The sequence below is a fragment of the Pinus tabuliformis genome, chromosome 2_2, assembly GCF_031772625.1.
Source record: "Pinus tabuliformis cultivar Carrire ecotype Pingquan chromosome 2_2, CPIR1, whole genome shotgun sequence".
Lineage (NCBI taxonomy): Eukaryota > Viridiplantae > Streptophyta > Pinopsida > Pinales > Pinaceae > Pinus > Pinus tabuliformis.
In genome coordinates this window covers 470,088,519-470,104,644 of record NC_142300.1, presented here as the reverse complement: position 1 = coordinate 470,104,644, position 16,126 = coordinate 470,088,519, and positions in this window count along the sequence as shown.

Below are 16,126 nucleotides of genomic sequence, written 5' to 3'. Positions count from 1 at the left end.
GTGAGTTATAAAATCAAGTGAGGTGAAGAAATAGTTACATCAATTACATGGATAGGGTATCATTTCGCCAAATACATCACCATGTCAGTCACCTGTTATCATTATGCCAAAGAAGGATGGGAGTTTGAAAATGTGTATAGATTACAGGGTGTTGAAAAAAATCATACTCAAGAATATGTAACCCCTACCCAAGATAAATGATCTATTGAATCAATTGTAGCAAAAAAAATACTTCATCAAGATGGACTTAAAGTTTGGATATCACTAGATTCAATTCAAAGAAGAAGATACCTTGAAAAATTCCTTCAAAACTAGGCAAGGTTTGTATGAGTGGTTAGTCATGTAATTTAGCCTGTGCAATTCACTAGCTATGTTTATGAGGTTAATGAATGATATATTGTGCCCTTTTATACATACATTTTTTATTGTCTATTTGGATGATATACAGATATACAATGCTACTTGTGATGAACACATATCACATTTTATGTACGTGCCTGTTGTAGGGAAAACTCAACACCCCCAATTTTTCATTCATTTACATCAAATAATGGTGACCCTTTACATTAATTTTTGACAAAACATCTTTTATGATTCTTATTTACTTAATCATCCTATAATTTTTCCATTTTTTTGTTTTCATTAGATTTCTATTTTGATTGTTTCATTAAATTCACCTTTTAGCAAGCTTTCCATCGATACTTGTTTCCCCTCATTTGGTTAACCAATTTGCAAATGACACTCCTTTGAAGTTTGATCATTTTGTCGCTTGGGTTGAAAAACATGTATAAAATGTATAATATTTCAATTTTTGCAATTAAAATAGTCATTCATTGTAAATATTAACTCTTAGTTAATTTTATTATTTTTATTTTTATTTTTCACAAGCAGTCCTACAAAATGACCCAGCCAAATTGTAGAACAATTAAAAAGCAAGTTTTGGAATCTCGTTAATTTATTCCAATTTTTTATTTTATAAGAAATTGCCAAATCTGAAATCTCAAAATTACAAAGTGGTTGTAGATCATTTTGTAGAATTTTTAATGTCATGTGGGCCCCACTTCATATCACCTCCTCCCTTCCAAAATCTTGATTTTAAAATCCTAAAATAAAAATCCTAATTTTAAAACCCCGATATAATTTTCCTGATTTAAAAAAAAATCACCAATATCGCAATATCACACTATCAACAATTGTGCACTCATAATAAAATTTGTGATTCCAAAAAACTATAATCACCAATATTATACACCTACCTATTTTTGTTTATTATAAAGTTTTGATTTGTACTCCTTATAACTCACGTCCTCCCAACCTACATCATAATAACCTCACCTCTCCACCTTATCACTCCACTTCACCATGACCTCACTCCACCATCACCCTCATCTCCTTATCCCTCCACCTCATCTTCTTATAACTCCTCCATTACCATTAAACCACCCTACCATCATGGCTACGTATTATGTTATTTGTTTCAAGTTTTGATTTATATGGTATTTAAAATATATGTATTATATTAATAATATTTTAATTATAATGTAATATTATAATTTTAATATAATTTCAATATAATATTAATATAATAATTTTAAATTATAATGTAATATTATAATTCTAATATAATTTAATTATAATATAAATATAATATGATTTTTTTAATTGAATTTTTAAATTAGCTTTAATTATGTGAAATTAATTTTTAATTAATTAAGTTTAATAACATAATTATAATTAAATTAATATTAATTACAAAATAATTATAATTTAATTTAGGATTAAAGTTTAATTAGAAAATTCTAATTTTTAGCCTAGGCAACAAATTTTCTAGAATTCTCGCAGTTATAATTCTTCAAATTTAGAAGCTCATAAGTTTTACTTGGCCAAATGAGGCCTAGGATGGCTCGTTTGATAGATAAAATAATGGAGAATATTGTTGAAGTGATTTCATAATCAGTTTTGATTATTTAACGGGTCTAAAATTCAGCAGAATATTAAGTTCTGAATTTTTAAACAAACTGATTTTTTGAGTTTAATTTTATGCATTCTCATTTGCCCACAACTTCTGCTGAGTGCAAATCCATTCGTCTATATTTACATTGACCAATTATATTTTCATAGGCATCAATCAAAATCTCAAATTTATTTTTGTTTAATTATGTAATTGAGTTTTGATTGAATGTATTTTATATTCTAGATTTAGTATTTTGATTTTAATTTAATTTTGATTGATTTTTTGAAGGGAAATAGTTTGAAGAGATGAGGAGATGAAGATTTCAATCAGTGAGAATGCTCCAACAATAAAAGAATATGATTTTGGGCTAATGAAAATGGATTGAGCAGAACTACTCTTCAACAACTTTCCTATAAAGTATTATTTTTGTAAAATTATAAATAATAGATTTTAGAAGCTATTAGAGGTTTCTCTTCTCTGCAATTCTGAAATTCTTAAAAGCACTATTGTAATGATGATTTAGAGTTGTAGGTGAGAGGAAAAAAAATCTCAGACCTGGGGGATTATTGGGGTTTTTCTTTTACATTCTGAATTATGTATGAGGGAAGAGCTTGCACTATTGCAACTCTTGTTTTAACAGCGTAAGTTCAAAGCATTGTAAAAGGCTAGAGCCAGAGAAACATATTCAATAAATTGGTATTTATAATATTATTTTTTTAAGTACTGGTTTCATTTTATGTTGGTAGAAATGTGTCAATTTATTCATATTTGTGCACTATTGTCAATGTGAGTAATTTGCCTCAATAATGTGTTATTATTTATCTTTGATCTTGTGGGATGAGTTTTGGTTTCTAAGCAATTATTTGCTCATAAATATGTCTTTTATTTATGATTTAACAAACAGTAATATTCTGTGAACTATTTCCATATATTATTATTTAATCATTTGAGTCATTGATTTGATAATCATCATCTTTTTGTGAACTACTTTGTAAATGTTGTTGATTGATTATCTCAGTTAAGAGGTCTCTGAACATGATATGTTTTTGCATTCATAATGTTAGTTAATTGAACTACTTTGTTAGCTAGATATTTATTATAAACCATAAAGATTTAAATCTCAATCATTTAAATATTATGCTCTCGGTTGGGTTAGATCTATCTTTTCCTAATTGAGATAGGATTATGATACTTTTCTTTTTGCTTGTATTTAAATTAGAATAATTTTTCATTTAGGTTTAATTCTACATTTCTATAAGTTCTCTTCCCAAAGAGGAAAATTTTAGTTGTGGTTTGGTTGAGCTCCAAATCATCTTATGAATCAGTTTCTTGCTTGATTAACAAGCGAGCAGATCTGATGTCTCTTTTGTATTGGTAGAGGAAAGTCATATTTTAAGCTATTGGAGATAGAACGAAGGAAACTGGACCTAGTTTAACCAGTCAAAATCGTCATTTCAATAGGAAAGGAGCTTCTTTAAGGTCCGAACTAGGTGGTCTCCCTTAAATTGTTGTAGGAAAATAATTTCGAGCCTTCAACATTTTTGGTGCTAGAAGGAGGGCCGAATTGTTTTCTTCGAATATTTTATTCTATTTACTATCGCCCCATATAAAAGACTTCCTTAGAGTTTCTTTATTGGACTTCATCCAAAAACCACTCCAGTAAAGGAAGTCAAGATCCCATCTTAGGTAAAATACAATGGTAAGACATCTGCTTTTAGTCATCTCCTTCAATTTATCTTAAGTTGCAATAATTTCAATATTGATGAAGATATTATTTGTAGGATCTTCACTCGTACTTTGACAGGAAAATCCAAAGATTGGTGCTTATCACTTCCAGTTGCCTTTGTACGTAGTTGGGATGAATTTTCAAAGATTTTCCTTCACACATTTTAGGAATATGACTACAAAAAGGTGTGTGATCAGTTAGAAGAATTGCATAGGATGGAAGGTGAGACTTTGGATATGTTTTATGTTAGATTTAAATTAATTTTAATTCAATTTCGGTCCAAATATTTTCCTCCTCAATTCCAATTAATTGGATGGTTTAGGCATTTAGTGTCTCTGTCTTATGATAACTATCATGAACCAGAAAGTATATCTTTTGTTGATAGTGATGCTCTCTCTCAAAATGACAATTTTGATTCTTCACAAATTGAAATTACAAATGATATTGCCAGAAATGCTCCAAATTTACATAATGTTGATCAAGTAGAATCTCAACAAAAAGCACAATCTATTAGAAATAATTAACAACAATTAAATTAGCAAGAATTAAATCAACCAGAGAATGTCGGCAATACACACTCTACTGCTGAAATTAATTCACAATACGTTGATAATAAATTGCAAATGATGGAGCAACTCAGTGATAATTTACAAATCGATCAAATACATGAAAAATATGAATTGTCTATTTTGGAAAATCAAAAATCATCTATGCATAGAAAAACCTTCCGGTATATATCTTCAACTTCCTATTTTTATCTCTACCATGATATTTTTACGAATATTAATTTAATTAATTATCAATCAACAATCCCTTTAAATTCAAATTTAATTTTAAACAAAGGAACTTATGTTAATAATGAATTATTAAAAATTGGTAGAGGAAATTCAATCAGTAGTTCAATTAATAAACCTGAAGATTCTCTTAATGTGGTATCCAATCATTTGCCTAGTTCTGATTTATTTAATTTAGAGGAAAAGAACATTTATAAAGTTACTTATGATGATGACTTGGAAATTGAAAGCACTCAATCTCTTTTCTCTTCAAAAATTATTTTCTCTAATTCATTAGGCGAATCTATTTTTAAACATAAAGAGAATTTTAATCAAGGTTTTATTCCTGTCCATTCTAATTTTCAAATATTCAATCTACATATTAATTTTGGTATTCAAGAAATTATTCCAATTTTTAATTCCTAAGATGATGAAATTCCTTTTTTCGATCATACGCTTGAAATCTTCCCATTCTCACAAAAGAAAGTAAATAATGAGTTTAATCTTATAATTTCTATTGATGCTTGTAGGAAAGAAATCTTCGCAAATGAATCCCAACCATGTTTCACCATTATTTGTAACATTAATATAAACTTGAATTTGCTTTGTTTTCAACTCCCTAAATTCGTTTTTTTTTTTTCTTTCAAATTTCATTTTTTAATTTTTGAACACATTGATCCGGATTTAGACAGGAACGCAATAGATTACAGAGATAACCATAAATACAGAGATGCGATAACCATAAAAACAAAGATGTAGCGGAAATAATACTTTATTTCATTACTGTAAAGTACTGAAATATGCTTACAACCAGAAATGGAAATAAACCAGCTAGGGCGATGGTAACTTATCTCTGAGAAGAGATGTGCGGCTACATGCCTCTGAACTGTTCCGAACTGTATTACAATGAGGCTCGAAGGCCTATTTATTGTTGAGAAACAATGGAAAACCCTTCACATCCCGAAGCCTAACCCTAGAAGATGAAACGCCAAATTGTGGGCCCCGTTTGGGTAAATTGATACATCAATTTCCCGGGGTCGTAACTTTGGCATACGATCTCCGTTTGACGTGTACGATAGCTCGTTAGAAAGATCTATCTGAGTACTACCACTTTCGGAGGCAACATTGGTCGAGGGACCCATGTTGCCTCAGATTCCCAAAAAAACGTCGTTTAGGGCCTCAAAACGGCTCCAGAAGTTCAGGACCCAAAAAAATGCTAAAAATAATAAATTGTGCTACAATTTAGGAAAATGAAAAAGCTGAAAGAGACAGTTGTGGGGGTCCAAATGGGATAGGTGGGTGGCCACCAACATCCACCTGGATCATTCCTCCCCCCTTAGGAAGCAATGGTCCCCATTGCGTTGAGTTCCTCTCTGAGATGAGGAAGCTTCTGCTGAGCTGGGTCTCTGGTGAGCTGTTCTGCAATCTCTGATGTGTCCAGAAATGGTGGGAAGCATGGTCGACGATGGTCCACATTGAACACTCGGTGCAAGCGAAGGAATGGAGGAATGTTGTGCTTGAAAGCATTGTTTCCCGTAGCCTTGGTACCGGTGTAAGGACCATGTCGGAGTGGTCTGAGTTTCTGATGGGTTCTGGTAAGGCGTTCTCTCTGCATATGCAACCAGACTTTGTCGCCCACTTGAAGCTTGTGTGGTACCCCTGTGCGTGAGAAGTTGTTCCTGTGTTATGTCATGACCGTATTCCTTTGCTGCTGCTGCTGCGTAGAGGAACCCTTTGCAGGGGTCATGGATGTAGCAACAATCTTCCCCTTACTTTGGGAGTGGACCAGACAGATGAATTTCCTGGTCTGTGATATGAGCTTGCTGCCTTTCTTGGTAGTGATCAAAGATGTGATGGTAGGTGGGGCTACCTCCGGTATCCTGTATAATGAATTATTCAAAGAAATAATGACAGCACGAGGCCTGGACTCATACACAGCATGTCGCCTCCACAAGTATGGCTGGCCTAATAATACATCACAAACATCCAGAGGTGTAACATCACACAGTACCTCATCTGTGAAGGGTTTGATGCTGTAGGGAAGGCGGCACTGCTGGCGAACTTTCAGATCTCGTCCTTCGTGAAGCCACCCGATATTGTATGGCTGCGGGTGTGGTGTAGTCGGTAGGCCCAACTGCTTCACAACCTCTGCTGAAATGAGGTTCTTTTGGCTACCACTATCGACAATGAATTGTAGCGGCGAACCCTTCACCCACATTTGTGAGTGGAAAAGACGCTCCCCCTCTTCTGGATCTACAGGTTCATTCTTCTGGATCTTGGCAGTGGCAACAGTGGCACTAGGATCCGCATCAATGATCTGCTTCCTTTTGCCATTCCCCTTGTCAGGTTCTGGCTCAAGGTCGGAACATGCACCTGATTCGGAAGCCTTCAATTCGGCCACCAGCGACTGCTTGGTTCGGCACTCACTTGTGTTATGAGTAGGACTCTTGTGGAACTCACACCACTTCCCTGTGTCCTTCTTTGGCTTCGTGGTGTTGTTCTTTTCTTGCGGCTTCGAGGGGTTGTCTTGGGTCATTCCGCCTTGGCTTTGTCCTTTGGGCTTCGGATTTGCAGATCCAAAGTCTCGCTTCTTCTCTTTGAACTTTTGCTCGATTTTGACAGTGTATCGGTATGCTGTGCCGAGTGAGGGGATGTTCAAGAACCCCATCTCTTCCTGGATGTATTTGTGTAGGCAGCCGCGGTATTTGAGTACCAGATGCAGCTCAGAATCTTTAATACCCAACTGTGTGCGAAGGGTATGAAAAATGTTTGTGAACTCCGGCACATCTTGGTCTCATCCCTCCCGTAGTGTGGTCCATTTGATATATTTTTCCTCATAGCTTCCGACAGGATAGTACTACTCCTTGATGGCATCCCGGAAGTCATTCCAAGTGGGCGCGGCTGAAAATAGTGAGCCTGTACTTTCATCCTTCTGCTCGCAGTAGGTTTCCCACTAGTCCTTGACGTGGGGGGCTGCTTTGAGAAGAGCGAAAACAATCTTTTCCCGACTTGAAAATTCGTGAATAGAAAAATACCCATCTAGCAAATTTAACCATTTATCTACGACATCTGCGTCTATTTGACCCTCGAAGATGGGGATTTCAAAATTAACTTGTACCTTGAACGGTGTGGCATTTCCAGAGTCACTGTTGAAGCCGATGCATCACCTCTGGGTAGCCGCTGAAGGATCTGCGCAAAGCTATCCATCATCGCGTTCCTTTGCCGCTCGAGCGCTTCTTCGAGCAAGATTTTGATAGGATCTCCTGCCCCCTCGTCTTTCTTCTCATCCGCCATGGGAGGCCGTCGGGATTTGTGAGGTTGGTCTTGCAAAGGTTCTACCAGTTCAAGCCCTAACTCCTTATATCTCGACCTCGTTTGGGACATGCAAAGAAAAACAGAGAAAAAGCAGACCACTCTGATACCACTGATCCGGATTTAGACAGGAACGCAATAGATTACAGAGATAACCATAAATACAGAGATGCGATAACCATAAAAACAAAGATGTAGCGGAAATAATACTTTATTTCATTACTGTAAAATACTCAAATATGCTTACAACCAGAAATGGAAATAAACCAGCTAGGGCGATGGTAGCTTATCTCTGAGAAGAGATGTGTGGCTACATGCCTCTGAACTGTTCCGAACTGTATTACAATGAGGCTCGAAGGCCTATTTATTGTTGAGAAACAATGGAAAACCCTTCACATCCTGAAACCTAACCCTAGAAGATGAAACGCCAAATTGTGGGCCCCGTTTGGGTAACTTGGTACATCAATTTCCCGGGGTCGTAACTTTGGCATATGATCTCCGTTTGACGTGTACGATAGCTCGCTAGAAAGATCTATCTGAGTACTACCACTTTGGGAGGCAACATCAGTCCATGGACCGATGTTGCCCCAGATTCCCAAAAAAACGTTATTTAGGGCCTCAAAACAGCTCCGGAAGTTCAGGACCCGAAAAACTGCTAAAAATAGTAAATTGTGCTACAATTTAGGAAACTGAAAAAGCTGAAAGAGACAGTTGTGGGGGTCCAAATGGGATAGGTGGGTGGCCACCAACATCCACCTGGATCACACATTGTGATGGCAACATGAGCATTCAAACTATAGATACTCCTCAAGTGCGTTAATAAGTTTGTATGAAAATCAATTCCAAAATTTCAAGCCTGAACATCAGCTACATTTTATTTGAAATTTTATTTGTTCATGCTTGACCAATTTATTTTTGATTTTCAAATAAGTTCATCACAAATTCTGACACCTGAGAGTGCACCATTTCATTCTGACCAGCAATGGGACACTTCTAGAAACATTTTAAATGTTCATCCATTCTTTATTGATCCATTTGAAAAATATTTGGAAGTTCCAATGCTTAGGAATATTTATGACGTTTCCAGTATTCAACATGCTTGAATGATTAAAAATGTATCATTCAAGCCTGGCACGATGTTTCCTCTTCCTTTGAACTTCTTCCAATCATTCACTAAAATTCATGCTATTTTTTATGATCGTGTAAACATTTGGTTGGAATAATTTCAAGGTAAGTTTTTGTAAATAATTCTTTTTTCTTAATTTGTCAATTGTACAAAATAGGCTGAATTTTTCTTTTTATAATTTAGTCTCAATTTTACTCCTATTGATTAACCTGTACATACATCTGGGAATTAAAATGAGAGAATGGTTACATTGAAAGTATGACTATACCTAGACATATTTCCTTCCATTCAGCTAATAATAGGAATAGATTAATTTAGATTAGATTCCTGTTCTATTTACATTCAATTCAATATTTCAGATTTTTAGTAAGAAAGTAATGAATCTGAGTTTTTCTTAGCATCCCCTTTCATTTTCTGGAAAAGTGGCTTAGAACATATTAAACTTCTTATTTAGTCAGATCAAGGCTCATTTTGACCACTTTTATCCTCAAATGAAAATTTGAGGTAGATGTGATTTTAAAGTTCATTACTTAGCATTTTAAACTAAATAAGTAGATGATGTCGAACATGGGGGAATTTGAAGGTTCATGAGGTAAAGTTTATAGTCAATATTCTTCCGAGTATGAATTTTATAGGTTCATCTTCATTCATTATTAGTTTCTCTTTTCTTTAGTTTAGTTCTTATTTATATTTTGTTTCTTTTACAGGTCTTCATTTGTTTGATTTTGAAGACTTGAAGAAAGAAGCCAACCACTTTTAAATCTGCAACATGTTCATGGAAGTATTTGTTGTCTCATCAAAATTTGAGGATTCTTTAATTTTTCTTATATTCATTAAAATCTTGATATACGTTTAATACATTATCGAAAATTTCATATCGAATCATTACAATATCGCAACTCTCCTCATAGGAAAGTTTTGATAACATCTTTCTCCGATCGAATACCTCCGATAATTAATATAACTATTAAAGGGGTTTTATTAGAAAGGTGAACTTAATATAAGCACTTATGTTTGAATATAATAATAATATGTCTGACTCCACAGGTTTATCACGTAGCATTATTGAAGCTTCCAAATTTTGAAGTTTTCAATGTGAACCTCACTTCGCAAATACTACAATATCTAAATTTGTCAATCTCCGATATCCCTTCCTGCTCATTCTCTGATAGATGACTTCACCGATACTGCAATATCCTAATATGCCGATCTCCGATATTCCCAAACCTATGATCCTCAATAAACTTCCCATATCGAAACTATTATATTGCCTCTTCCAATTTGCCGATACCCTTTCGCACACCCAATATCTAATTCCTGATGAAGGACCTCCAACATCCCTTCCTGTTATATTTTTAGCCATTACATTCAAAGGCCTATTGAAAGATGAGAATATCGCATGTTTCAAAAATACAGCCATAATATTTCTCTGATATTTTCTTTGATAATGCTCATGTGTGCAAAAAATCAATAATTCATGTTTTTCATTTAGCAGTATGAATAAATAATCATGTTCTATCCCTCATCGATGCAGCTAGAATGAAATTCTCACACTCATTATTTTTATAATTTTCTATAAATGGAGGAAAATGCACATGAAACAGTTGCAATAAATGATCTTATTCATGGTTTCATCCACGCTTGTTTTGAATCTCACATTTTCTGATTTGACTTGAATCATTGCATCACACTCATTCATATTATTTTCCCTATAGTCACATTTGTTTTTCTGAAGGGACTTTGTTGGCTTATAGGGGCTTGACCTAGGTTCAGAGGTGATTTAGCCAAACAAATCCCGATACTACTGGCCCTTTTGGCAATATTCCGTGGAGCGCAGACTAAGGTCTCACCTGAAGTAGTATGGGAGGGTGCTAGAATGAGGTTTCCACACCCTAAAGATGTCTGATGATTTTTGGTGGTCCATAGTTTGACCCTACGCACACGTCACTATGCGCACCTATCAGTACCTCGCAACCTGTGTTGCTGCAATTGTGCAGCCTTACTTGGGGCTCGATCCGCGTTAGTACCCAATCCCTTACTATTAACCCGCTATTAGTTGATCCCTTAGCTTATCTGCATGTGTTTAGTTATACTTAACAGTGTTCACCATTCATACCAGTGTGTGTGATAAATAAAACAATATAATTGCAAAAGATATTAACCATATAATAACTCAAAATAGATACAAAGATTTGGAATCAAACTTCTCTTTAGTGTTCTTCTTCCTTGGTTACAGATTCGACTCCGCCCCGCACACTCAGCTGCAGGGGTCCACACACTCATCTGCGGACTCTACTCAGCCTCTTCACACTCAGCTGCAGAGCCTCTTCCTACTACTACGACTCAAAGCACTTAGACCTTCCCTCTATGCTCGCTATCTTCTAGACTCCATTTGTTTCTCTATCTATCTCTAGTTATTTTAACAACTTAGAGCCTCTCTCTATTTCTACAATCCCATGGTATGTGGACCATGGGTAGGCTGACACTACATTCAAAACTTAGGGTGGACAACCTTATGACTCTAACATACAATTTGCACTCCGCGCTCGCAATTCACGGAGTCTTTACAACAATAGTACTCAAAACTTGGGCTTTGAGCCCCAAAACATGTTGTTGGGGGATTCCATGCCCAACAGGCCCCCAACACAAACATCATGACTTGTCATCGAGTCACTCTTTCAGCATGGCGATCTTGGCGCAGAGTCCCTCCAACTATTCCTGAACGGCCTAAATAGCGGTAGCGCACGAAGCTACTACCTGCTGCACCTGCTGCATTCTACCTTTTGAGTCCTTTGTGTCTAAATTAGGTCCTTACAACTGTACTGAAATTTGCTACGTATGTTTATAGTTCCACGCCCTTGTTTGCCTCCTCGGGTTGCGAAGACTATGCTTTAACCAGTTAGTCAGATAGCCGACCCACCCATGTAGGGCTTCAAGCGACTGTCGTTTACTTTTCCTGGGAAGGGTTCTCCATTTAGCTTAGCTATATAGACCGTGCCTCCATACGTGACCTCATTAACCACATATGGTCCCAGCCAATGCATTCTGAATTTTTCCAGAAATTTTTCAAACTTACTATCATACAGCGGCATGAAGTGTTTTACATTGAAGGTGTGCAACTTAATATGGTGGTTGTGTCAGGATTTTTCATGCTTCTTTTGTTCCTGCTGGTGAAATCCAGCCAAAAACCATTCCTCCTCGAGTTCTTCCAATTGTACGAGTCTTTCCTTCAGAGCTTCACGGCCCGTCATCCCTTTGAGTGCTTCTATTCGCAGACTCGGTATGATGTATTCCATCGGCATGACAGCTTCCACACCATAAACTAACTGGAAAGGTGTTTGTCCCGTCAATTTATTGTACATTGTCCTGTAAGCCCATAGGACGGCAGGTACGCATGGGTCCCAATCATTTCGCTATGCATTACACACTTTGGTTAGTGCAACCTCCAGTATTTTGTTGAATTCCTCTAATGTCCCATTAGCTCGTGGGTTGTACGGTGTACTTTTCTGACGATACACTTGGAACTCTTCTGTGAGTGGACTGATGGTTTCATTTGGGAAATGTGTTCTGCGATCACTCATTAAGCTTTTCGAACAGCCAAATCGGGTCAACACATTTTCGAAAAAAACTTCACAGCCGTAGCAGCCATGCATTCTTTGACCGGCTGTGCTTCCACCCATTGTGTTAGGTACTCTTTCGCGGTGATGATGTAGCACGTGCCCATCTTTCCGTGAGGCTTGATCGGTCCCACAAAGTCAATTTCCCTTTTTCAAATGGCTGCAGTGTCATTTGTGGATTTAATAGCATCTCATCCCTCCACAAGGGTTTTCCAGTCCTTTGACATATATCACAAGCCTTACAGTGTGCTTTCAAATCCTGGTGCAGGGTTGGTCACCATAACTCTGCACAAAGAATCTTCTGTGTGGTCATGCATCCTTCATAGTGTCCCCTTGCAGTGCCCCCATGTGCTTCTGTGAGGATCTGACCTTGTTTAAATTCAGGTACGTATCTTCACAATATCTCATCATTTCCCATTTTGTATAGGTTCCCCACGATGACAGAAAAGTCCGTCGCGCACACCACCAATTCCTTTTTTTGTTGGATTAAGTATTCCTTCAGCACAGTTCCTATTGTCAGAAAATGGATTATATGTTCGAAGTGTCTGTCCGTGATGCGCACTACAAAGAGTTTTGCATTTGGTAGTCCCTCCTCCAAATTCTTGGGTTCCTCGCCCATCTCAATTCGTGATAAGTGATCTGGTCCTGCATTCAGGAAACCCGGCTTGACTATGACCTCAAAAATCATATCTGGAACAATAACAACCATCTACATATGTGCCCCCATAACACAGGCTTATTGACCAAGTATTTCAAAGAGAAATGGTTGGTGTACATCTTGAAATGTCCTTCGAGTAAATAGTGTTAGTATTTCTGGAGTTCGTACACCATCGCTAACCCCTGGCGCTAGGTGGTGGAATAGTTCTTCTCTGCTTTGGACAATCTCTGACTTGTGAATGCGATTGGGTGATCCACGCTCTCCGCGCCCTCCTGTGTGAGTACTACTCCTAGTGCAATACACGATGCATCAACATGTACATGAAATTCCACATCCCATTTTGGGAAGACCAGGATTGGAGTGGAGGCCAGTTTCCCCCTTAGGATATCCAAACTCTTCATGCAATCATCATTCCAGCAATATGTAACATCCTTTTTCAATATCTTTTCCATCGGAACTGTTATTTAGGCATAGCTTTTGGTGAACTTCTTATAGTATCCAGTGTGCCAAGGTAGCGCGCAGTTGTTTAACACTTTGCGGTGCTTCCAAATTTAGAATTACAACAATCTTCGCGGGGTCCACCATCAGTCCTTGTTTGAAGACCACATGTCCCAGTAGGTTTCCAAAGGGAACGAGGAATTTGCACTTCTTAAGGTTCAACGCAATCTGGTGTCGGCGGCAAGTATCTAGCATCAAGCGTAAGCTTGCTACATGGTTCTTAACTAATCCAAAGATAGTCCAATCATCCAGATAGACCTCCAAGAACTTGTGGATGTATTCTTTAAACGCAGCCACAACGATGCGCGAAAATATGGCTGGCGCGTTCTTCAATCCAAACGGCATAATGGTGTATTGAAAGTAGCCCCATTCTATTACGAAGGTCATTTTGCTCCTGTCTTCCGATGTGATCTTGATCTGATTGTACCCTGAGAAGCCATCCATGAATGATTATTCTTCCTGACCACCAACATTCTCCAGTACTTCATCTTTGAATGGTGTCAAGAATGGATTGTGTATACAGGTGTCGTTCAACTTCCTAAGATCCACGCATATTCTTATTTCACCTTTCTGATTTTTCTCCTGTATTTCCATAGGACTCACCCAGTCCGATTCTTCCACTGGCTCAATAATTCGGCTGCAAGCATTTTGTCTAATTCTTCGTGGACCTCTTCCTTATATTTCGGATTCAAGCAGTAAGTCTGCTGCTTAACCGGCTTCGCGTCAGGTTTCAGGGTGATCTTCATCATCCCTAAGTCACCAATGATCACTTTTAAGTCCATGATTTTGGTCGAGAACAAGTCTTGGTATTCGCGGAGTAACTCAGTGACCTTATCCACCATGGCATCATCCCAATGGTCCCCAAGTGTTGCATACTTTGGCTCTGCCTCCGTTCTAATGTTTACCTGCTTTGTTTTTAGCAGCGTGGTGATGTCGGGGTCCTCAATCGCTGGTCCATGAACCTCATGACAACCTTCGGTTCTGGAACGTTAATATTTTGTGGGTCCTCATCATCTTCCTCAATAGTTACATTGTAACACTCCAGCACGTAGCTCAGTTGTGTCGCCCATTTTGGCCGAAGTACCTCCATTGGCTCCTTGGGTATTTTGAAAATAGCTTCTTTTACTGCCTGTAGCGCATTGTCAACAGTATCCCACCACTGATCTTCAAACGTGAAAGTTAACAGAAATCCCTCATGCAAGATATCCCATTCGCTCGTACCATGGTGGAGCTCCGTCTCAGTGTACCAATTCATGGGTATGACATCTAGGGTATGATAGAATAAATATACCCATTCAAGTTGTGGCTCTTCCCCTTAGACCTTGGTCCATTTCACGAGGTGTGTATGTGGATCATCCCGTCCGTCATACTTGTCTACTGGCCGCATCTGCGGTTTCCCAAATCGTAGGCGCATCATCCTTCTGCATCCGCGCCAGTCCTCAAAACTTTTCTGATGTGTACCCCACCACCTTGCGGGAGTTGCTCGTAGTGCCCATTTCAGAGCATCGAACCGCTACTATTCTGGCACTACGCTTTCATTTTTGTGCAGGAATTCATCCACCGATGTCAACCCATCATACCTAGGGAGATCCCTTACCTCTGTTGTCACGTAGCACAATGATCTAACCATCATGTTGCAATTAAGCATGGTTACCTCATGTAACCGGTTCTGCCATCGTTCTATTTCCTCGTCTAAGTCTGAAGTGAAGGAGCTTTCATGCTTCGACGAAATCCTACCATCTGTAGTTGGGTTCACCCAGTTCTGTTCTCGCGTGGTCATCATCATGCACTAGTTCAGTGTGTCGCGCTCCTTTGGCCAGATCTAGCGGTACTACTACGCATAGTTACTTTTTCTCAAAAATCATTTTGCTCTTCTTTAGATTTATGACTCCATTCATATCGGTGGCCCAGTCTATTCCTAGTAGCGCGGGATATGGATTGTTGTCATCAACAATCTCTATCACTTCGAAATCCACCAACGTGCTCGCACCTTCAATATCCACCATTACCCCTTGCAATCTCCCCATGGGGAGGATCTTCTACTGGTTCACCATTCGCAATTGAATAGGAGACCATTGTAGTGTGGGTCTGCCCATGCGTTCCCATGTTTGTTTCAGAAGTACATTCACATCTGATCCGAGATCCAAAATTACCTGATCCATTTCATACTCACCGATTTGCGCAGTCAACCTCATTTCCCTCCCTGTGCACAATGCATGCTTTCCAAGTTTTCGGACCACACACAGTTCTCCTGACCTCGTGCACCTAGTGATAAGTTCCTGTAGTCCATTTATTGCCTTGCTGTCACGCAACAGTTTCATGCATGTCTCCATAAAGGTAGTGAGCATTGAACGATCCATCCCAGGTTCTAGTTGATCCTTACTACCTGAAGTGGAGGCCTCCATGAAGCTCTTCTTAGCTTCCATGAACGTTTCCTTCGTGTGCTCCAAATCAAATTCAGG